Source organism: Etheostoma cragini, chromosome 11 (genome assembly GCF_013103735.1).
Source record: "Etheostoma cragini isolate CJK2018 chromosome 11, CSU_Ecrag_1.0, whole genome shotgun sequence".
In the NCBI taxonomy this organism is placed as follows: domain Eukaryota; kingdom Metazoa; phylum Chordata; class Actinopteri; order Perciformes; family Percidae; genus Etheostoma; species Etheostoma cragini.
In genome coordinates, this window is record NC_048417.1 from 18293674 (window position 1) to 18318028 (window position 24355).

General features: G+C 39.0%; 1 protein-coding gene across 1 annotated transcript in view; it reads right to left on the bottom strand.

Annotated features, from left to right (window-relative positions):
- Nucleotides 1–22999, bottom strand: part of map2 (microtubule-associated protein 2) — a 90848-nt gene extending 67849 nt beyond the window's left edge. Inside the window, exon 1 of the mRNA XM_034886066.1 lies at nucleotides 22860–22999. The gene's annotated coding sequence lies outside the window, so the exon portion shown is untranslated. The remainder of the gene's footprint in view (nucleotides 1–22859) is intronic.
- Between the last annotated feature and the right edge of the window lie 1356 nt (nucleotides 23000–24355).

Here is a 24355-nt window from a genome sequence, read left to right on the forward strand (position 1 = left end):
CAGATGGCATTGGATCTACAGTCATGCCGTGAGGGCATGTGGTAATTAACAGTAATCTGGTGACATGAATACACCTAGAAATACATTTAAAAGTATAAGTATGCAACATCTTTTTGGGGATTTCTTTTTTTAATCCACATATACAGTACATTCCCAATAGACGGAAGCAATGGCGGTAACATTAAACATGTGTACACATTGCTCCACTATTTTGGGAGACTGTTATTGTTGCCCCAACAGCACCCTGGATAGATCAGTGGAGCTCGTTGCTGGACAGGATTGGACTGAACAGCCAAAACAACATGGAGGAAAGTCTAATCTTTGCTCTATCTGGGCATCTGCCTTCATGACCTAATAGCAGACAGTTATCATGAGCAAAATGAAAGTTTTTATTAAAAAAAAAAAGTGAAATAGTTATATTTATCCAAAAAAAGGAGTACATATTTTGTTTCTGACGGTGCTCTAGTTATCCACTTATCTACTTGCAGTACTGATAGTCTGATAATGAGAGAAGTTGTAAATGCAGCGTAACACCTTTATTTATCAGCATTTTTATTTTTTCTGTACATGATTCTCATAATTAACAGATTATGCCCTTTTAGGGACCTAATAGCTACAAAATTACTGTAATTCAACATCCAGCCAAAGCCCAGGGAGGTGGTGGTCTTGGAGACTAAAATATGCTGGTGAGACACTAAATGCCAAATGTCAGGTTTGTTATTGTGGCGTTAGTGAATTGATGACAGTTAGGTATATTTCAGCCTGGAAGAAGATAAACTGATCTTTTACTTGGGACAGGTTTATTCATCGAAAGGACACTTTTAAACTTGATATGATGAGATTTAAAAAAAAAGGACGAAAGGAAACTTGATCCAGTGTATGTTTGCGTCTGCAAAATCCTTGAAATGACAGTCGGAAATCTAAATCAGCCACTATCTCCAGGGGACATCGACATTCATAGGAAACACCTCGCACTGTTGGCTCCACTGGAGGTGTCACTGGCACTTAAAAAGGTTTTTTAGCCCCCTTTTATCTAAATTGTTGTAGATAGGTTTCCAAAAAGTATAGTTATGTCTCTACTGGTGCTTTGGTAAAACAGAAACTCTGTCCTCGTAGAAAAGCAGCTAAAGCTCTTTATGCCAACAGGATATGCACTCCAAGAGGCAGCAGGACAAAATAAGCAGGCAGTACAGGTGGGGGGTGATTCTGGAAGAAATAGAAAAACTGAAAAAAAGTTTATTAATTTGAATTTTTTTAGTCTAATAATCTCTTTTTTTCTCTCTGAAGTAACCTAATGTCTAACTTTCTTTTCTCTCCCTGGGCAATACACATGAGACAAATCCCATTTGGTTTTCATGATGGGGAGGGCGATAGCAGATTATTTAGTATTACCTAGCTTCATCATGTGACGGGTTTCCTGTTGTCTGGACAAGACAAGACAAGACATTTCAAGACCTCGTCTTGGACCCGTTTTAGGCTTTTTTTTCAGATATTTCATAGGCAAAGCAATTCATTGGTTAGCCTAATTTTGCGCTACATTAAAAAAAAGAATGTACACGTTATTTACAACACTGACGGTAGTGCTTTAGTGCTTTGTTCTCTGAACACCACAGGATGGCGCTAACACACAAGCTGCAAGAAGTAAGTTACACTGCCCCTCTGAACGTAGTTTGTTTCACGGCGATCATATCTCATTCCGTTCGCTGTTCACCTCTCTACTTCAGGCTGCGGCCGACAGTACACATGGCGGATCATTTGTTCGTGACAGTCTTTGTACTGATTTGGGGACAAGAACATAGCTGGATAGCTAGCTTGTCTTGTTGTTGAACATGCTGTCAAATAGTGATAAGAGGACATTTTGTGATGACCTCATTATATCTGTCTTATAATTTGTCAGCAACTAATGCATCATCAAGGCTGTTTTGTGGATGTTGATGAAAGCCTTTTACCCTTGGACAGTTAACCATATGCAGTGTACCCATCCATATGATGCACATAGCACATATTTGTGCATAATTTGGGTGATATGAATGTAAAATGATTGAAGAAGTGACACTGATCTGAGTTTTTGTTTATTTTTAAAGAAATGGCAAAGCAGATTCCGAAAATAAATCCAGTGTGGCAGGGTTTACATATTTAAGTGTAAACTGAGGGAGCAAAAGCAGTATCGGCAAAATCGGCATCAGCACTAAAAAACCTATATCAGTAGATCCCTTCTGTAATATAACATTTACTGATTGTCATGCATACACAATGGTATTGACTTTAAATCTTGCTTTCTAGCTTGTATCTGTGTGAGGGTTCTATGAACTTAATGGACTAAGTATATCTCCCATTGCCAGTCGGGCAAGTTGTATCTGAGGTCTGTCCTACTTACTGGAGCAGTGAACAACGTTTGCATTTAAGTACCTTATGGGATGGAAATGCTTGTTCCAGATTTAAGTCAAACCTTCAGCCGTTACCAGGGAAACAATACAGCTACGTTTATGGTCGCCTTCATATCGTTGTTAAGACAATACTTGTCTGTGACGCCTAACAAGTAAGAAACAGCTTCAATTATCCCAACACTTATCCAAAAGAACACACAACACAAATACAAGTTCATCAAAGTCTACAAAGTGGTAACTTCTTTCACTTTTACTAAATTATATTTTTGCAATGCAATAAACATTTTTAAGGTGCTCATATCTGGGTCTCTTCATCCAGCCAGTTGGTATATTTAACCCCAATGAGACAGTAATGTTTCTATTTAGCATACAACCCTTAATTTAGCATCCACTGCCCTAGTTCCACATGTTGTCCTCTAATCCTATTTAAATGAGTGCAATTTCTTAATGTTTTGGTAGAAAGGACTACTGTAGATTTTTTATTTCAAGCCACAACCCTTGAATCCAACAAACATTTTTCCAGAGGAAGAAACATGAATAATTATGTAAAGAATGGTGTTAAAAAAAATACAGTCAGGAGTGCCATTGGTCGTTTGAAACAGCTATCTGAAAGGAAAATACACACCACCAATCAAAGGAACACTTTTCTTTCTCATGTTGTTGCTGCAATGTAGTGAAGCACTATGTGGATTATATCATTGCAGTAAATACTGTATCCACAGTGCATATTGTCTGAATGTGCATGTTTTAGAAGGATAAAACATCCTACTGTGGTGTGCTCCAAAGTTGACAAAAATAACCCCTAATTTCCATTTCTAAATGGAAACAGAAAAAAATTAAATCAACTGGGGGATTAGAATTGAGAGAATGCAAGCAATACTCTGAACACAACCTTTTTCACTCAAAATTATGGAAGGGAATTTCCTGCCCCTGCTCTTTTCCTGTTCAATGAATTTTATTTCTTTATCGTGTAAAAAAAGAAAAGTAAAAGTAATAGCAAAGGCGACACACACATTAAAGAACAACTGACCTTGTTTCAATTAGATTTTTCTTTCTCTCTCTTCTCTTCTTTTTGCATCTGTCACCACTGCTCTCTCTCTCTCTCTCTCTCTCTCTCTCTCTCTCTCTCTCTCTCTCTCTCTCTCTCTCTCTCTCTCTCTCTCTCTCTCTCTCTCTCTCTCTCTCTCTCTCTCTCTCTCTCTCTCTCTCTCTCTCTCTCTCTCTCTCTCTCTCTCTCTCTCTGAGGCATTTCTCAACAGCCACAGTGAAAAGAAATCCATCAGTATTGTCAAATAAAATGCTGGCTCTGTTGGCGTCTTCAGATGGTGCTGCTCTTTACAAAAGAGCAAGCGTTTTTACAGCTTCTTTATGAGGTAGAGTGAGCTGCAAAACAAACAGCACCACTCAATTATACTACTAGCAAGCTAATGAACACTCCCTAGTCTGTAATCTCACAAAACCACACCACCGCACACTTACCTATAGTACAGTCCAGGCACACACACATGCACTCACTAGCTTTCTTATACAGACAGCTTACGCTTGTTTTTGTTTAAGTTTAGGTGGGTACAACTGTGACTTCCACAGTGAAATCGATGGCTAATGCTTATGGTATGCCCCTTACTGAGAGATTGGAGAGTTTATTCTGGATAAAAAATTCCATCTTGCTGTGCTTTGATGTATCAAAAGCACTAAGTCCATGATTGTGCAGTTTACCAAATGTAGCCTACCATACTGTGTTTGACATATTTCTTTCTTAAAGGAAAACTTTAGCCCAACAATGATTCAGAAAATGTCTGAATACATTTATACAGAGCCTTACCGATCGATTTTAGGAATCACTGGAAAAAGCAATGAGAACAAAATCTGCTTTGATCAGTTTTTTGTAATCTTATGGCAAAACGCATTCCATCCACATATAAAGCAATAAAAAAGCAGGCTGGAGGAATACCTTACCATTAGGTGCTCTGGCAATGCAAATTGTAGTATGTCAATATGTGCATTTTAGCATGTTAACATAGCTACAATTAGTATGTAAACATGTATGTCAACTGGATGGTAACATAGATCTAATGCTAGGCAAATAAAAAGAGTCAGGCTAGTATAAGGTCCATGCAAAATACTTAAAAATAAAAATAAAACATGTTCTGTGTGATCACAGCCTTAATGGCTATTCTGTCCAATAAGCTTTATATTACAGTAAAGATTTTTAAAGAAGTAAAGAAGATTTTAGCAGTAAGACGTCACTGAGTAAGCTGTGCTGACATTTTTTAATGTAGTCCAATATTGTGGTTAGTGTATCCTACGTTAAAAACCATATGGGACTTACTGCAACGCCAGTACTATGGGCTGTGTTTTGTCAGGAAGCACTCATCAAGTGTGTGACAGCACACGTTTACTGAGATCAACATTTTGTTTTTTTATTATTTTCAAAATCTCTTATCTATGACAACGTAGCAATTCATATTAATTCATTTCAAACTTTGTAACATAAGTATTCATGCATTTTACAGTATAAGTTTACTTTTAAGCTTTCATACTGTGATTTCAATTAGAAGTCACTAGTTTATAGAACTGATGAAAAAAGGCTAGGCTAGACTTTGGTGCAGACACCATCTGAGGTGAAAAATGGTAGAATAACAGGATAGTTGGTTTGTAGAACAACCCATATGAAAAAATGTACAAAATGGAGAGAAAATAGTGCAGGCAGCTTTGTAAGAATAAACTGTTTAACGCTGGAAACTAGCATGGCTAGTTGGCTCACTGCAGAATTTCACAACTTCAATTCTATTATACAACACGTCTCTGTCATTAACCTCTATCGTTGGCCATGCACTTACTGAACAGGAACCCTTCTTCTCAGCTACTGTATTTGCATTATTTTGCCATGCAGTTAAAGGATATAAACAATCAATATTTCCTGAATAATAGGTTGATCCCATTAATTCACTCAAATTTGCAACATTTTGCGTGTCAAAGTCTAGTCAGATTGAACTCCGATTGCAAAAGGTGAATGCGGCGGGAACAAAAGCGCAAAAACACAAACTACCCCCCTTCCTCAGAGGCCATTTCATGGCAGGCATTTTGTCATGCCACAGTATGAAGAGCACAAGTGTAAAAAAACAAAATGAATGAAGGCTGGATTTCATTTAGCTGCTTTGGTCTCAGAGTTGTACACTGTCACAACGTCATGACACTCCATCTTTATGTCATGGAAACGCTGCCATTGTGCTTTGTGACATAAGGACCAATACATCCAGTTGAGTTGACCAATACATTATCCTCCCTGTCTCAATGCAATATAGGCCTCACTGTTGAACTGTGAACCATATTGCCAAAGCAGCCCGTTGCACATTTTCACAAAAATAAAAGTCTATCAGTAAGTTTTAAATAAAAACATACACAATATCAATTGTATTCATACATCATAGAAACATACATACTGGGGTTGAATGCGTGGTTGTGCATTCAAATATATGTTTCTGAGGCATGATTGGCTCGAGGGAGTGGGGAGGGTGGCTGTGGGTGGTGATGAGCAGCTGCACAGTTTCCACAGCAACGCCCTAACTCAGTCAGTCTCCATGGCAACTGATAACAGCATTAGCTGAGTCAGCCTAAGTGAAGGTTTATTTCACAGGGAAGAAAATGCACACAAAACAATGTTTTTTAACGGCTTGTGGTGGAGTGGACTCCTGGGAGCTATAGAAAACTATCCATCTCCTCTAAAGACACTGGACCAAATGTGTAAAGGACAAAGTGACAATGACTGAAAAATATTTAGTTAATGTGGTGAACTGTTAAACATAGATTTTGTATAATGTAATCTTAAAGCACACTGTCAGTTTAATTTGCAGACGATAAACTCTGGTTCGAAACCGTCTTAAGGTGTGTTCCGACTAAACCCACAGCAAAGTTTCACGTTGACTGTGTTCATTCAACACTACAACAACAACAGCAAATGTATGGACTATACAGACATTAGCAAAAGCTAGCTAGCAACATAAGCACAGTATGTTTCTGTAACTAATCTCAGAATTGGCCGGAAATCATAAGCAGAGCCTTCGATTGAGTGCAAATTCTTATTCTCAAGTTGAAGTATTTCTACCTCAGTCCACTCACATCTTTGCATTACGAAATCACATGTAGTCATCCTTTTTTCAATCTAAAATTATATCATTCAAATATATCAAAAGGGGACAATATCAGAAGTGCTCCCTTTTGTCTGCGCTTTAGCTACCGTCATGGGCAGACAGCGTGTTGTTGACAGTGATTTTAAAGAGTAAAAACCCCACCAGCATCTAACCGGACTAACCGGAGCGGTTACTAAAATAACGTGGGAAGCATTTGGGGCCAAGCACAGTCTACGGCCCAACAAATTGTATTGAATTTCAACGAAACAATAACCAGGGATTAGGGACAATGATGAGAAACCTAAACAAATGGTTGCAGAACCTCAGATTCATCTCACGAAATTGCGTTTGTATGACACACAAATTTGTTGGCCATTTCTGGCATGTTATCAAGAGGCATACTCACTTTTCAGCGTCTTTATCAACGCCGTTTGGCCTCCATTGACTTACATTTACTATGAACTTGAATTCACTAAAGCCAACCCCATTCTTCTTTTCCTAAACCCAAACCACAAATCAAGTTTCCTAAACTCAATCATCGCTTTCTTCTCGCAATAAAACTGCAAGTGGCGTGTATATTTACGCCCTCTGTATACAGCGTAGACATACACGAGGATAGCTCAAAACGCATACAGATAACACGCTACTTGGCTTGAGAAAGCCGACCAACCATTTTTATGTATTCTGTATTCTGAATACATAAAAATGGTCCAAATAGCTACTTTATGCTCATCATTTTACGGTCGCCTTCCAAACCGTAGATAAAGTAGAACTACTACTACTAATATTTAACTTTGATTGTCTCTACTGTCATTACAAATGACAAGATAAATAAATGGTTTTCAGCTTGTCCGTCGTCATGGGTTTCTTCTTTAATTCTCTCCGTGTATATCTAACAAATGCAAACCACCCAATAGTGAGCAGTTTTTATTGATTTTGTTGCCACATCACAATCAGATCGCTAGCACCAGGAAGACATGGAAGCAAAAGGGGCCCAACAGCTGAGCAAACACACTGGGCATACATTAGATATGTACGAGAGGGAAATGGGGAACAATGAAAGGGAAAATTAACATGCATCATCTAGTCTTGCATTTCCAAGGTTGTCCCCTTCTATATATATATATATATATATATATATATATATATATATATATATATATATATATATAAAAAGGGAAGGCGGGGTACAAACACTTCCTTCTCCAGAATTCCTTCACCCCTCCCCTCACCCCTCTAGCCCTTGATGCTGAAAACAAGAAAAAGGCGCATAAACTCATGTGCTGCAACCCGGCAGAACACTGCAATGTGCAAATCAGAGAGAAGACGTGCCTGCTGACATGGACATGGACATAGAGACTGTAAAATACCAGCACGCTTTAATGTTTTATGTGCATGTGTGAGGACGGCAGGTGGTTTACCATAATGGCTTCCACTGGGAGAAAGCACATTTGCATTTGCTTGATACACCATATACCATACCTAATGATGTTGGTCTGACTGGTATCAATTGTGACCATTCAGAGTGTGTTGGGGCTTAACAGAGTAAGTGTGACCTCATCAGACTGAATTGGGGGTGTATCTTGGCTAGCTGGAACAAGAAGAGATACGTCTGGGCCAGAATAATGTGATCATGGCAGGTAAGATCATGATTTTTTATTGTTTAAGAATATTTGGTAACAATTAAAAGGTATAGCAAAGGATGTAAATCAAATAAACTTTTTGCAAATTTAGCGAATACCGGTTTATCATCACGTTTACCTAGCTCTCTATTTTCTGTTTGTGCTGAAACAAAAAGCTGTCTGGTGTTAATACACAGCCCTGGCTGTATTTGTTTGGCAGTTGAGTTCAAATATAAAAAAATATTTGCGCAGCATCACATACTTTAACTTTTAAACTATTAAGAAAAACAAAATGATGGATTATTTCCACATGCCTTTCGTATTTTGTATTACATGTATTCTTTATGTTATTGCAAAAACAGCTATAGTGAATATCTCATAGTACTGCAGGTGTGACAAACCTTTGCAGTGCCATGATCACATGCTCATAGTTACAGTATTAGATATTTGTGTGTGTGTGTGTGTGTGTGTGTGTGTGTGTGTGTGTGTGTGTGTGTGTGTGTGTGCGTGTCCCGCCAGAAGAATAATCCAATCCTGTTTGGCGAGTGTAATCCTGTAATTTCCTCCATTAGGGAGATTACCACTCACACTTAATCATTTATAAACCACACTAACACTGGTAATCTAATAATCACTGTATTCTTTGTGCTGCTCTGTGTTCAGGTTATTCTGTGTGCATGGTAACCTTTATGGTTTCCATTGTGAGTTATTTTGTTAAGACATGTGACAGGTGAAGTCAGTAGAGGTAGATGGAGATGATGGATGACTGGGTTATAAATATATTATCTTAACACAATTTCACGATTAAGCCATTCTGCCTTTTGTTGGGCAACTCTCCCTGAACCTGCCTTGATTAACTGTAATATTTTGATTCTTGGCAGGGAGATCAAATGATATTCAATTAATAGTATTAGTTGCATGCCTCACTCCAATTGTGCGCACAACAGTTTGGACAATATATATATTTATAAATAGTTATTTATAAATATGAATTAAAACTAAACAAACACAATGAAGGTTGAGAAGAAGAAAAAGCGACCTGTTGGACAAATGGATCTCCACAGGTCAGTAACATCGTCACTCTGCCAACTCATATTGTAAGTTTGCCAACGTACTTCTAACACTAATAACATAAATCCTTGCTTTAACATTACTTAATGAGATGCTAGATCTATTGTTATTAGTCTTTGGTTCCTGCAAAGAGGGTAAAACAATATCCAAACGGTGTGCAACTCCAGAGCTTCACCACAGACAACCCTTCATGCAAATGATGAAATTACTTGTACACAAACACATGGTAGATGAATGCCTAAGCTCTGTGAGCAAGATGTACTAATGCTTTTGCGCCCACCTCGGCGTATTTGTTTTGCAACAAGGACCACACTTTTTTAGTTGAGTGAACACAGAATCATTAAGCGTTGCAGATTAAGCCATGCAATATTACTTACTGAAAGAAATCAAAGCTGAAATTGAATATCTGATTATGTGTTTTTTGAAAGGTGCTGATTACCCTATGAACTGCATGTTTGGTAAATACAACGTAAGATAAAGTAACACAGCGCGTGCTTTCTGCGGGTTGGCCATGGCGCTGATAACGCTACATTCGCAAATGTACGTACATCTGCCAGGTGGAGATTTCAAGTCTAATCGAATGCTGAATAGCTAAATGAATGATAATAATGCATCATCATTTATTTATGATACTTTGTTAGTACAATTTGAATCTGTAACGTAACCAGTAACATATCTCTGTCATGTTAATGTAGTACAATGTTTTGCTCTGAAGTAGGAAGTAAGTCAGTAGTATACAGTTGAGTTGCATATTTGCTCTTAGGGAACCCCATGGTCCCTGATCTCCTTCCACATGTCAATATTTCAGGACATAGAAATGATGCTGCTTCATGAAACAGTAGTTTCTCAAAGAAACTGTTTATTTACATTGGCATTTCCATTTCTGTATCAATAAAAAAAAAGCTTCTTTAAAGCTTCATTTTTTTCTTTTATGTACTGCCATTTTAGTCAGGAAGACGTTTTTTATTCATTGTGTGATCTCTTTAAGGTGTTGTTTTAATTTTTTAACCCCCACTTTTGTGTGTAAGGCATGTGGACAAATAGTTCCTCTGCCAAGCAATCCTCTTTTACCGTGAGTATGTTTTCTGTGGCTGGCTTGTATAACTTTGTTCTACTGGTTATTGAAATCACATTGCATGTACTTTCTCGTACCTGTGCCTAACCTATTGTTTTTTCTGGTATGTTTGTTCGCTGCTTTTAGTGCACTGTAAGGAACCCTTGGGTGTCCTGAAAGGCACCCTAAAATGAAATTATAATTCATTCATTAATTAATATCACCTCAGACGGTTTGACTGAACAGGTAGTTCAGCTGACAACATACGTACAGTGACATCCAGTACCTTGTGTGAGGTAGGGCGTGATTAAATAGGATTTGGCCAGAGCAGATGGTCAAAGATTAAGGCCTAAAAGAAGGGAGCTGCTTCCCCTCCCCCTGAAGAGTCAACCCACAGGTTGCTTTAGAGGAAGGACACACACACACACAAACACACACACACACACACACACACACACACACACACACACACACACACACACACACACACACACACACACACACACACACACACACACACACACACACACCAACAACAATAATAATAATAGATCTGTGATAATCTTTTGGATATTTTGAAATAAAGTCCTAAGTGGGAATTGGTGACAGCCCGGCTGAGGTTCTTTGATTGTGTTGGTTTGTCAAGAAGAGAAAAGTCTAGTGTAACATACAATGACACACAACATTCAAAAGGGTTCAGAAACAGATTAAAGTTGTGCACCTGCTTTTGCTTTTTGTGTGGGTCTGCATTTGTGTAGGCATGAGTGTTTATGGCATAACTGAAAGAGGGACGGCTTGCTCCCCCAAGACGACTGCTGAAAAGATTAAACGCAACACTTCAAAACAATGAGGGAATAATTCATGTTCCGTGCTTGTGTCTAACTTGTAAGCTTTTACTCTCTGAATTCTAACAGATCTCCAACAAGTTCAGAACCACAGATCACACACTTTACAAAGCGTCTGGTGACACTTTCAGTCATACTGTTGGAAACTGGGAAAGCCAGCATGCCAGGTGATAAAAAACAAAAATCTGACGTCAGCCAAATACTGAATCAGCAATTTGTCAATTTTATAAATTGTGTACCTTTTGTGTTTAACAAGGTAATGAATTCATTCAGCGTGATTAAAATTCAATTCAATTACATCTCCAGTAGGATTTAATCCCGGTAAATGAGATTCCCGGAAAATCTGATCAAGACTATTTCCCGATTCCCAGACAAGGTTAAGACGGGAAACGGTAAATAAAATCCAATAAAAAACACAAGGAGTGTGCGTCTATTCAATTCTATTATCACACGGTAACATTGATGTAGGTGACGGTGCTGTAATGTAGCTACGGTAAAAAAGGCTCACTAAATTCATTGCGCAGCAGCAGTCTACATCCTTGGAGGCGGAGAAAGCGTTTTCAATTCGAGACCAATTTGTTGCAAAAATCCGAAACCGCCTGAGAGCAGTCTGTCAATGATCTCTGCTGTTTGAAAGCACACTTCCAGAAGAAAAATAAAGGCCAGGGAGAGAATGTATTGTAGACTAAAAGAAATACTTAGTTTAAGTTGTCACGGGTTCAATGGAATGCTGATATTTTTTTCAATTCAGTTTTCTTTCGGCCTGTGGCCCTGTCTTTTCCATCGGCCTGTGGCCCTGTCTTTTCCATCGGCCTGTGGCCCTGTCTTTTCCATCGGCCTATGGCCCTGTCTTTTCCATCGGCCTATAGCCCTGCCTTCTTCACAGCACAGTTGTACATTTCTGTGGGTCGTTTTCTTTCATTTAGTTGAACTTGTATGTGTTTAAAAGAGAAATGTGCCTGCCTTCCTAATAAAGAAATATTTTGGTTAACTTTGAGTGATCAAGCCCGTTTGCAGCTGCATGGTTGCCATGGTTTAGGAATCATTCAATGGTTTACTTTGGTACATTAGTTTTTATAATGGAGTTTTGTAAAATATTGGTTTCACACATGTTACGTTGTCTAATGCTACTCTGGTCTCTTTTGGAAGAGAGCGGTTTTGTTTTTGTGTTTCAGGTCTGCCACCCCTGAGTGCCTAATCATCCAGGTGTTTTCAATCTGGTTATCAGAGAGGCTGCACATAAGCTCCCAGGCCCAAGACCCCACCCCTTCCTCTTGCCACAACTTCCTGTCATGCTGGGTGTAGTTGGTGAACTACTCTCTGCTGGTGAATTTAATTTGGGAAATGAATTGAATTGTTATCTGAAGCTGATAAGGGTTCTCTGACATTTGTTTTGACCCCCTTCTTCTCCTGTTTTGTGGACAGTTAGGGAGATTAGCACTGTGTATTTTGGTTTGACGCTGTAGCTTAGTTGCCATTTTCTTTTCAAGTAGTATGGGTTTGTTTGTTTTGGCCTTGGAGACCCTGACGTTTTTTACAGCTTCTATTTTTGGTTGGGTTACTGTGTATTCCCTTTTTTTTTGTTTAACACCATCCACACACACCTATCTATCTATCTATCTATCTATCTATCTATCTATCTATCTATCTATATATCTATATATATATATATATATATATATATATATATATATATATATATATATATATATATATCTTGTGTAATAAAAGCTTCTGAGCTGAAGGGTCATTAAACACCGGTTGCCTAAATTTTCAGAAGACATGGCATACACACCACTTGCAGTTTTATTGCGAGAAGAAAGCGATGGTTGAGTTTAGGAAACTTGATATGTGGTTTGGGTTTAGGAAAAGAAGAATGGGGTTGGCTTTAGTAAATTCAAGTTCATAGTAAATGTAAGTCAATGGAGGCCAAACAGCGTTGAAGCTGAAAAGTGAGTATGCATCTTGATAACATGCCAGGAGTCACAAACAATCCACCTGGCATTTCATAATCAATATAGATGGACAAACTGTGTTTTCACCAAAATAATATAAAACATTTCAGTTTGGGATTTGGGAACACATATTTGAATGATATCAATACATTACTTGGGCTAAAAAAATATATATTTTCCTGGGAAATGGGTTGTCTTTTCCCAGGATCTGATTCATCAAATTTTCATCAAAAATTCATCAAAACGCTAATCTCCACTATGAAAACAATTTTTATTTTTAGGCCTTTATTTTGACACAATAGCTGAATGACGTGCCACAAAGGGCCACAGGTCGAAGTCCAAACCGCGGTCATTGCGTTGAGGAGTTAACATATATGTATGTGCATGTGTTCTATCAAGTGAGCTACCTAGGCGCCTGCATTGTTTTCGTTTTGTCAAAATGCAGACTACTACACACATTACTATCTCAGATAACGTTAATCCCTATAACCGAGACTAATCCTCATCTTGCTTGCTAACATTTCTGGTTAATCTGGAGCATAGTGACATTTCATTAACCCCCTGTTATTGTTAATGTGACTATATGCCTCTCAGACTATCCCTGGTGTACATGAATGGACTTTTAACATAATTTAGGTGCATTTAAACCTGAATCTGGTGGGTTAAGTAGTTTTCTAAACACAATGCAATTATCCGAAACACGTGTCAATGCAACCATGAAGGTTATAATGTGCTAAGTGCTCTCTGCCTGCTTCTCATTTAGTTGAGAAAGAAAAGGGCCAATTTTAATCCTCTGCAGCACTGTCACTTACCTAAACTTTAAGGGGGCATCAACCTCTGTGCAACACCAAGACAAGCCATTAAGAGGAGCAGGATGGAATACAGAGCAGTAATATTAAAACATTTTAATAAAGTGATGCAAGATAGTTATCTTGACGGGGGCTCTAACAAAACAATTATGTAAGCTTATGTACTGTGTTCAGTATCCACATGTACAGTATGTGTGACAGTTTCCTCTTGTTAGAAAGGGGTTTCTATAGAACAACAAATGACTATATACATTGTAACACAATGTTTTGTGATACTATGACACTCTTACACATAAAAAATGTCATACCATAGAAAATGTGCAGCCCATAAGACCAAATTTGAGCCAGGGCTTAATACACTTCCTTTTAAATTCTGCTGGAGACTGCCTGAAAGCCCATCAACCTTTTGGAACTTCTTTTCTATTTACTTCTGTCATAGATTATTGCACTTTGATTGATGAGATCTCTCCAATGGTAGCTGAACTTTGGTATTCGACTGTGTGGCCTGTCTTCACGGCATAAAGAATTCCTGATGGAGCAATGCAAGAGGAAAACGTAGAGAAGGCTTGGCAATATCCGTGATATATGACTGAGATCTATTTCAGTTTGAAATCCTTGTGGACAAGGAAGTGGTGGGTTTGGGAATTTGATGGGCACTAGGTGGGAAGATGGCTGTCTTTAGATCATCTCAGCGCGTTTGGCTCTCTGGTAATGAGCCAGGTGAGTCCCACTGTCCGCACTGCTCACAAACTCAAGAATACCATGGAGTTTTGGAGCCAATGATAAAGTCAATTAGAGGCCCTTAATCGTTTTGATCAGCTTCTCAATAAGTATACAGTATGTGGTTATGTACAGGTACATTATGATTCATTCATTTCACACACAAAATAAACTTGCTACTTGTTATTACTGCATTACCAAGACTACAATTATACTATTGAAATATTTCCAGTGCATTTCCTGAGATTTTTCTCCTAGAACTGATTCTCCAACTGACAGCCATTTTAGCTGTATTTCTTTTTTCACAGATTATTCTATGGAACTGAATTGAATGAAAGAAACTGATTTGCAGAATTAAAATAAAGCCTAGGATGCACTAAACATCACAGGAGATTTTTCTTTTTAAACACAAGCATAGAAAACTGTAAATAACACCCCCACACAAGCACACACTCCCACACAAAGACTGAGTGGTATTTCACATGAACACTGATGCACACACACACTAAACAATCACACAGATGTATACCATGTGCACATAGACTTTCCTAGAGGAGAGGAGAAGCAACAGTAAATAGTTCGGTGAGCTGTGACTCACCCTTATGTTTTACTGGTATCGGCCCACACATGTTTTTCTATGAGCTCTCTATGTGCTCTGCTGTGTGCTGCTGGATGCAGACAATGTGGCTTTATTGCAATAGTTACATCCTATAGACTTCTGACATGGGACTGGAGCCAAAATTAAATTCCCCATTCAAAATTCAACTTGCATCTTGCATCTGTTTTATTTGCTGTTTTCCTGTACGTGATGCCCAGCAGGAATGCTTGTGCTTGTCAAACAAGCCCTGTCTCAAAATTTGCAAGGATTCTTGTGCTTTGAAAGACCATCAACACTTAAAACAAAACAATGGCAGCCGGCCTTTTGTCATCGCTGTCTGCCTGCTACTTTGTTGCTGATAACTGTTGTTCTTTTTATTTTGTTCCTAATTAATTTTTGGTTTAGTTTTAACAATGATTTCAGGTTCTCAAGCAAACCATATGCCGCAAACTGCATGAAACTTTGCTTAATACATCAAAAGAATATCGTTGCATTGTCTACTCCGGCCCCATTTAATGCCACATCTTAAGCCAGATCTTCAGAAAATTGTAGGACTGTATTAGCCTAGACTGCATTAGTTTTAGCTAGTGGTACATAATAAACTGGCAGCTGACTGCTTTGACAAAAAGGAAGCATCTTTGGGAACTGAAACAGAAAATTTGGTATAATTACAAACGGACTGATAAGGCTTTACAATATTTATTACCAAAAAACTAACTACTAAAAAGTTAAATTCCTTGAAAGTGCACAGTAGTTCCTCTGTAAGTGCATTTTCCATCCGTGTTTGACACCGTTTTAACCCACATCAATGAAGAGGTTCCCTCATGGAGGTTTGGCATGCTACAAATAGCAGTGGGCTAACCTGAACTCAGAGCTGTCAGGAAGACAGATAGAGTCTGGGTATTGGGACGGACTTTTGTGGTTTTGGCGTGACTGCTCTAAGCCTCCCACAAACTAAATGTCAGTTAACTGAACCCCAAGTGTCCCTCAGCAGAGAAAATAAAACATTCTAGAATACAAGCCCAGCAAGAAACTTGACAACTGATCATATCACTACTCTGTTTAGCATGTAGAAATCTGTCCTTTGACAAAGTGGATATCATTTAGCTGCAGGTCAGGTGAGGTCAGCCATACTCCTGAACCACAGCCAAAAGCTTAGACTAGTCAATGTGACGGCCCACTACCCGACAGAACACAACAGCTGAGGTCCGCGTTCTTTAGTCCATCAGCATTTTAACACTGATCTAGGATTACCACTTGCACTTTTTATTTTATTTAATGATGGAACAATCTGTGAGTTTTTCCTTTCATGGACATGCGATGATAACCTGAGTTTTTTAGGTAAAAAAATTAATTTGACAAGAAGTCTATTCAATGGCGATAACGGACTGGGGAAACTTTGAAAAGGACAACAATACATGTCATACAGTATCACAGAGTCCATGAATACACTTACCTTTTCTGATACTGAATATGAACCATCAAACTTGTTAACAACTGACTAATTTTCCAAACAGCTGTCTGCTGAAGAGCCCTTGAGCAAAACACTTACTAGGGAAATACCAGCGGTTTAAGAAAAACTCAGGAGCAGCCCCTTCTCGTATTCACATGCAGTCCGTGAAGAAGATTCGGGAGACTTTGATGACTTACACACACGCATTTAATGAAATCACAATTGAGGAGAATTTAGGATTAACCAGTACAGTGTAGTGCCATCCCAACTTCTCAAGTTTCTTTACAGACCGAAAACAATGTCAGCTTGTCCATCCTGCATTAGAGCCTGTTGTTATGTGTGTGCGTATGAATGTGAGCTTGTGTTATGTGTTAACTTCCTCCGCTGACCTTGGGGAGACGGGAGCACTTGAGGCAGCAATGTCTTATCCTACAGCTGCTACGTCTCTTGTCATCTATGGAGACATACGGAGTAGAACTACTCCTCTGCCTGAGACAGGTTATGACCTACTGCTGTTCTGTTGGACACTGACCTGAATGAGACCTGGGTACCACTGTTATAACATACATAGCATGAGTTTGTAAGTTGGAATTTCCAACACCATGCCTACATTAGCCACATGCTTATAATGCACGTCAAGAAAAGTATATTCTGATTAAATGTTCCGGGGCATACAAACGTACATCTTATTGGATCCCTCTATGCAACGTCAATGTAAACAGTGTAATTGGTATCTCTAATGGGAATGATTTCAAATCGGGTTGCAGAATGATTGTCCATGGGTTAGGGTACGTGCAGCTAATTTTTATTAAATTGTTGCCTTGTGGGTATCCTTGGCCTTTGCCCTCCACTGTACAACTGAATACAAGCAGCCAGGCCAGCTAATGTTCAGTGCTAAGTGCTTTATTACACAACATACTAGTTGTTTATGGCCCATGTATTCTACCTTGTTTTGTTTTATTTACTCTCCCTACCCTTGAAAAGAGGAGAGGTCAACTTAGAGAGCACAGATAAGTGAGGTAATCCTGGATCTCAGTACTGAAGTCCAGGCTGTTTGCAGTCATTAGATGACTTGAAGCAAACAATAAAATAATAGCAATACAGTGATTCCGACAGGCTTTTGTGAGACTATGTGGGTTAGACCTCTGACCCTCTAGGGGCATAGTCCGCCAGAAGAAGATTTTGTACATTTTAAAGTACAGGTACATTTTCTTCTTCTTAGGCTTTATTTAACCAGGAAGTCCCTTGAGATTGAAATCTCTTTTTCGAGGGAGACCTGAAGTTTTCACACTAATCCAGTGATGCCCTGTGTTTTAGCTAACCCAATAATGTGCCTTTTTACTACAGTGGAACTGGGTTTTGGTGCCCAACCCTAAAGATGACACCTAAGTTGTAGCATAGGAGCATCTTCTCCCTACTACAGGTTGACCAACGGGGTAATTTAATCTTCCAAAAACCTGGAGGACTTCACTTGAGCAGAGAGGGGGGGAATTGGCAGCTAGCAGGGAGACATGCCGGGTTTAGTGTGTGTTGGTGCTGCTGCCAAAGCTCTAACCAAGTGTTACGTTTTCATAAAAAGAGCCTTTCCCACATTGTGTCTCTCACACACACACACACACACACACACACACATATACACACACACACACTTCAATGTGACAAGCGAGGACTGCTTGTGTCTGGCTGCGTAAGTATCTTTGTAGGAATCCGGATTACGTTGTCTCATGGAAACACAAAGCTTATGTAACACTGACCTACACTAGATGGCACCACACGAGTGTGAACTGGCCTGCTGCAGTGCTAACTACCCTTGCTGGCACCTCTGCCTGTGCTGCTCACTCCTCCTTGAGTAACTCAAGGAAATTGATAATCTGTATTGCACATACGCGCCCACACACACACACGCCCACACACACACAGATTGCAAAATAAAGGGCATGAGAGAAAATAGTTAGGGACAAAGAAAAGTCACTGGTCAGAGAATACGACAGAAAGTTTGGGGTGGTGTTCAAGCTGAAACTAAATGGAGATTCTGCACAGTGTTTCTATTGTAAAACCAAACTAGCCTGCCACAACAGCACAATGTCAAGGCTTCAGCATCTCAGCAGTCTAATGAGTTGCTCACAATATGATTGCCAGTTGAGATGAGACCTCCCCGCTTATCTAGCGGCAAAAGTCCTCCGCCAACGGATTAGCTTACAGACGGCAGTGACACAAAGTTAGCTGATTGGATTAGATGATCATTTTAAGAGACCGCGTTTTCTCTTATATTTACTATCGCTCTTTAATAAAAATATCCGTTCACTTAATGAATTAATGCAGTAGTCGGTAGAATACTCGACCAAAAGAATTGATGGCTGCAGGCCTCGATGAAGTCATATTTAACAGGTTTACCCATTCAATCCTACCAACATTTTACACATGCTGTAACTGTAATTGAAATAAAAGATAGAAATGCAATGACACGGCAGGACACAGCATTACTGTACAACAGTCATTGAGTCAATTAGGAGAAGCAACACATGTGGTCAGACAACAAATCCCCAGTTTAACCTAATTATCCAAATTAACTTATCTCATCTTACAGTTTATTACTCAAACTATTCACTGCTTTCTCTAAGGTACATATCTAGAAACCGTCACACTGTTTAATCTTGTCTTCCTTGATTTTTTTGTAACTCTTAATCCCCTGACACACTGACCAGACGGCTGACCGTCGGCAGGAAAGGCAGTTGGACTGATCAGTCCCGAGTTGGTCAAAACAGTACCTCGGAACACACCAAAGTGACGAGACGTGATACGTCTCTATAACAGCAGGCTGCGCTAATCAGTATTGTCGCCTAAAAAAGAAAGCTGGCAGCCGATTGGACGAACGTGTGACGTAGGTCTGGTTTCTCCCGAAGTTCAAAGCCAGACTGTCATGGCAATTTGTTCAGAATACAATCTCATATTTTATTATATTTTACTCACTAAAACGTGTTTTAAGCGAGAAATAGGCCATGCAGTTGCTGAATCTGTCTTCGTTGCAGATTGACAAAGGTCAATTTAAAAGATTTTCGTCAGATTTTGAGAGACTCTAGTCACGCTCATCCCGTTCCTCGTTTCCAGGTTTGCACACCACCAATCAATTTTGGTCATTTAAGTCCGACTGCCAGCAGCGCCTGTCTTCTGTTTGAGTATGTCAGGTCGGCCAAAATGAAGGCAAAAGGCCTCCGGACCACTCGGGACGGACGACGGGACGGAACACACCAAAAAGACTCAAGTCACCAACCTCGCCAGACCGGCACAAAGTGATCTCTCAATACTTCACGAACCCCCTCTACAACGAGACACAGAGCTGTAAACCAGTGTAAACCGCTGTTTCTGCACGCCTCCCTTGATAATTTTGAGTGACTTTTGAGAATGCTCTGATTTATACATGCTAACAAATAATACTTTCCTTTGATGATGGTTTATTTTTAGCAGTTAGCACCAAGCCTTGTCCAATGTGCTCCAGGCTTTGTGGAGTTTTTTAGCTTTTGACTTGTCCTCCCCCCCGACCCGCCTTCATAACCCTTTCTTGGTTCCAGGACCTACTGAATATAACACACGAAATGTACCAAACTCGCACAGTAATGTAAAAACCATTGTCACCATGCCATTTCCTTTTTTTCTTCCCAACCATCTGGCAACCCCCAAAAATGATCTAATAACCCTTTTGGGCTAACTGATGATATTTTTAATGTGTTCTATGTGTAGGCTAAATCCATACTTACAAGTTGAGTCTATTAGACATTGCTACAAACAGTAGGAGCAAAATAGACCATCAAAGTCCCTCATGAGAAAATCACAAAGCGCTCTGTTACATCTTCTGATTCCTCATTCTGATATCTGACTGAGTCTTTCAATCCAACCTCCTACTGCATCGACCGCACACAACATTCATTAACTCAGGTATAGACCACCCAGACATAAGCATTTTCAGCTGGTGTCTCTGCACCTGATTATTTCTTCATAAATAATCACCTACTATTAAATTAGTCTTTTAAATCAGTTTGTAATGTCCATTGTCACAAGGAGTTACAGAATGACTCTGGCACTGGCCAGCACCTCCCATCCCTGGGGTCCACTTCCCAAAACACAATCAAAATCGGAAACCTCAGCCTGCCTACCTTGTCACTCACACCAAGTTTCACAAAATCTATTTCAAGTATTTAGCACTAAAAGTAGTCGTTTTAGTCTACACTGACAAATGCAAACACAATCATAGAGCTGCAAACACAAGATGCCAATGCTAATGCACTTTAGAGGTTGCAAATAATATATATTTTTTTTTATGAAACATGGTTGTGAAAAACAAAGGCTATGAAATGTAGGCCTATGTCTATGTAGATCACAAAAAAATCATGTCAGTATTCAAAGCTGAAGATGCATTTGCATCAAGGGCTCAACAATTAATTAGAATTTTATCAAACTCGCAATATGGACAAATGCAAAATACAATGCGGGAGGACCAATATTTGTTAAAAGCAAAATATGTGACAAAATACCATTTTGAATTGTACTGTGGTGCTACAAACCTTATTCTACAGACCTAAAAGAAAAATCGTCATTTGCTACAGATCACACTGTCATTTTAATGTACTTGTAAAATGAGAACAGTGATGCTTTAACTAATCAACACCTCCAACATCTTGTATCACATTGCAATTTCAGTCAAAATATTCGCAATTAGACACTTTTTCCAAACCAGCCCTATTTCCATGTTTCAACAGAGACAGGACAATAGGACTATAGGTGCTAACTTTGACAAATCTCCCAAATGTCCTCTGTCCTTCCTTACAGTCAGGCTAGAAGAATCGCGTCAGTATAGCTGAATGTTCTCCTGCGCAGACCTAGGTGGAATGACACATACCGGTTGCAACCAGCCTGGTATTCCATGAGAGCCCACTCCCCTGGCGAAGATGCGCTCCGAGCTGCTTCCCTGACCGTTTATGCTTCCATGCACCCCAGCCTCATCCTGAATGCATCAGGCATTTAAATGTATCTGCACATACTGTGGGCAAGTGGACATGACAAAGGGAAATCAATAGCCAGCCCCTTTAGTAAATTAGATTGAATTGAAGCCTACCTGTACTGAAAACGACCAATCATGTTTAAGATCACTATTTAATATGCATTCAGTATGGTAAACTATATCTGATATATATATCTGGTGTAATTACACTTATATAGTTTACCATACTGAATACTGGGCTGTTAATACGATTAATACCGAATTAACAGCACAGGCTACTTTAGCTGCATTAGGTTTATGATGAAACAGTGGTTCATTGAAGAGATCAGGTTTTTCTGTAACCAGCTTTGACATTCATTTCAAATGGACTCAAATCACCTCAACAACAACAACAACAACCACCACCACACAGCTAAAAATGTAATGTTCTACATTAAGTACCACGGAAATTGTGACGATAACGAACGTGCACATTTTGGGCTTTACATTGTGTGATCAATCAGAGAAGCGCCAACCAAAATGAGTCAGCACCTGTACTTGTCCCCCTTTTTCTCTTTCTCTCTCATTAGGCAGCGGTGCACAGACAAATCACGTTAACATTTCTATAGGGGCGTATATTCTCAATGGATTTTTTTTTCACAGTGACTCATGGTTATAGATTTTTTTTTTTCATAATGTGTTATATGCGTTACTACAGCCTGGTAGCTATGCAATGGCACCGCAGCAAGGCAAGTTCCCGCAGTGACCGCAATAGGTACCCTATAGAGCCTTTATGTAGCACAATGCAGTCGTCATCCTTTTAACCCGTGAACAAAACAAGCATTCTATAGTGCTTAATTGAATCAACACTACCAAATACAATCAAGTCAATTATGTCAGAGATTTAACTCCTAGATCTGTTGCTCAGATGTCATTTCCTATCAGACATGCTGCAATTCCGCAACACTTCGCAGCTAAACCTGGCTAAAATCAAAGATGAGATAGAAGAAAGCCCTAGACCCAGTTCTCCAGAAGGCGAACCATGCCTCCTTTCTGCATCCACACACAGAGGGGCACCTCATCAGTTCAGCTTCAATGCTCGCAGAAACGGTCATTCACTCTCGGGTGTAAATACTCCCTCTGACTGCAAATATTACACTATTTTGTCTAATAATTTCCATTCTTACATTATATCTTGTTTTCTTAAGCTGTTCTAGAAATAAATAAGTCGAATTCCTACCTGTTCGGCTCAGCGTCTGTCGGTGCAACTCCGAGCCTGTCGGACACAGAAGGCGCTGCAGCCCACATTTACCGTAATGACCGTACTAGTCACGCCGGTACATTGTTACTGTGTTCTAATTACGGTGTTGTCGTCCACTCGTTTTTTAGGAAATTAGGCAGACATTAACATAACTGTAGATTAATTTAAACTTTGAAAGAATTAAATGCAGTGGTTATGTAAATGCAACACTCGTATTGCTTACCTCGGCAGCAGTGACAGCTATCTTACGTTATCTGTAGCTCGATCCATCTTTCTGCAAAATCAGTGACAGCCCAATGATGAAATGTACTGGCAGCTTCTGTGTAGCTTCTTTCTGTTCATTAAAAGTAAACTATGGTGTTATAATGTACTGTATATGTGGTATACAGTATACCACATGCTTCATAACCGTTTAATGTTCATCGTAAAACGTACAAACACGGACATGTTGCTGTTAACTTGGGGTATTAACATTAGCATAACGTTACGGTTACACACATAACTTAGCTAACGTTTGCTAAACTAGCTCCTCCCTCGAGGTCGCCTTTTTTGACGCTTTTTTGCGAATTGTTTTTAAAATAAGTCTGTAGCATTTTAACCATGACTCGCTGTATTATTGTATTGAGAATGTTTAAAAAATACTACTTTGTCTGTCTCAAGTTGCTAAGTTTAAGCTGCAAAGCTTTCAGGCAGAGACGGTAGCTTTGTTTTAGGTAAGTGCCGTGGCGCTTAGCGTGGCCTACCATAGAGCTAGGCCACAAACCTTGCGGAGTTTATCTATTACCTACTTGTAGTAGTTATTTCTCCACAATAATTTATATGCTGAATTTGAGATTGAGTTTATACATTGTGTTTATACCGCTGAAAGATAAAAAATAAATAATAATAATAATAATAATAATAGCAGCATGTCTGTTCAAGAAATTTGTGGATACTCCACATCATTTCAGTTTGATCAATTTTATTTGGAACTATAGTACCCTGTAAATCCAGTGTTCTCGCGAGAGCACAATTTAGATCAATCTTTCAGATTTAGAACTGGATTCCAAGGCTATGGAAATACCGTAGTTTACTCTCTAGAAATTAAATAGTGAATTTGACCAGATGTTATTGTAGTGAGATTGAGATCAACATTTTATTTTCTTCAATTAAATTGCAGAGGTGGAGGTTGTGTATGAGTAAATGGGCAAGCATATAATTGCATTTTAATTGCATCCCAGTATCCTACAGTAAAATAATTTGCAGTAAACGAGCATTTCTATTACAGTATTGTAATATTATATTGTCGCACTACATTACACTACATCCAATTTTGGGTTGTTCAAGCTGATCTCTAATATTAAAGAGCATTGTCATTACAACCATGTAGAAATACAAGTGCATAAGTGCAAATACAGTTGCTGCTCTTCCTAGTTGTGTAGTTCTATAGTTATGTATATATACATATATACATATATATATACATATATACATAT